General features: G+C 32.1%; 1 long non-coding RNA gene across 1 annotated transcript; it reads right to left on the bottom strand.

Moving 5' to 3' along the window:
* Positions 1 to 116: 116 nt before the first annotated feature.
* On the bottom strand, positions 117 to 1075 carry LOC110443958. The gene is made up of 2 exons (XR_002462165.1): positions 454 to 1075; positions 117 to 327 (listed from the first exon to the last, which is right to left on the bottom strand). It is a non-coding gene; the product is annotated as an uncharacterized LOC110443958 (long non-coding RNA).
* Positions 1076 to 1081: the final 6 nt, after the last annotated feature.

The raw sequence follows: 1081 nt of genomic DNA, 5'->3' as shown, positions 1-1081 counted from the left end.
GCGGGATAAGTAATGGATGGATTAACAAGGCTGAATAGTGGATCAACAAGGCTGAATAGTGGATCAACAAGGCTTGACAAATTCTAATATTCAAACAAAAAGATAAACACGAGAAAAACAAGTTGACACCTTTTATTCAAAAAGAGATACTTCCCTCTCAGATTATACAGTACATAATAATTAAGGATATAGATGAGCTATTAAGATACTCATCTGAATTTTTCTTTTGTAAGTGTAAAGGAGAAAAAAAATACATCGCTCGTTTCAGTTGCCACCTTGTGTACAACTAATTTATGTCAATGTTCAAGTTTCAGTTTATCTTTATTTCTATTGCTTACATGTTTTATATGCCCTCGATATAATGCAAGAATTTCACAGATAATTGCCCATGCATGGACTTTTCATGAAATTTGTTAACAAATTTTAGTAAGAAAGAACACTTTTACATAACACCTATGCAACATTTACATTTGCATGTCAACAATCTTCATCAAACTTGAAATCAAAGTTTAAATAGAAAAATAACAATTTCGTAAAAATGTTAATATATGATAAATAAAACATTTGCAAAGCATACACTACCTTTTTGCTATTACTTAACAGGTATGATACTGTGTCGGATCTATTGAATACAAATTACAAAAATTGCTTAGACTATCTACTTCAGAGGCCAAAATTGTTTAGTTTATCACCAAGTTTTACATGTAATTGTATTTGTGAAGAGTCCCTATAACAATCGCCCTCCTCTCCCTTCACTAGTGTATAACTTAGTTTAGGCTACCCAAGTATTTAACCTTCACCTGAGAACAATCAATGTTCAGCAATAATTATACATGTAAACAATCGTCCTCGTCAAACTGCTGTACGTGTAATTATCGCCCATGCCCATCGGAAAATGTTTATATCCTTGTTTCCAAAAATCGTCTATCCAAATTACCATGTTATGATTATCCATACCTCTGCCGATTAACAAAACCAATATACAAATGTAGATTGCCTCAAGCAGCTTTGGTATTGACAATATGATTTTTAAACACCAAAAGATTTACTTTCAGGTTGTTTAACATGCCTTGCAGGCTAA

The sequence above is a fragment of the Mizuhopecten yessoensis genome, unplaced genomic scaffold (assembly GCF_002113885.1).
Source record: "Mizuhopecten yessoensis strain PY_sf001 unplaced genomic scaffold, ASM211388v2 hete_35850830, whole genome shotgun sequence".
Classification (NCBI taxonomy): Eukaryota; Metazoa; Mollusca; class Bivalvia; order Pectinida; family Pectinidae; genus Mizuhopecten; species Mizuhopecten yessoensis.
Note: the sequence above shows the minus strand (reverse complement) of the source record. Positions and strands in the feature narration are given on the sequence as shown.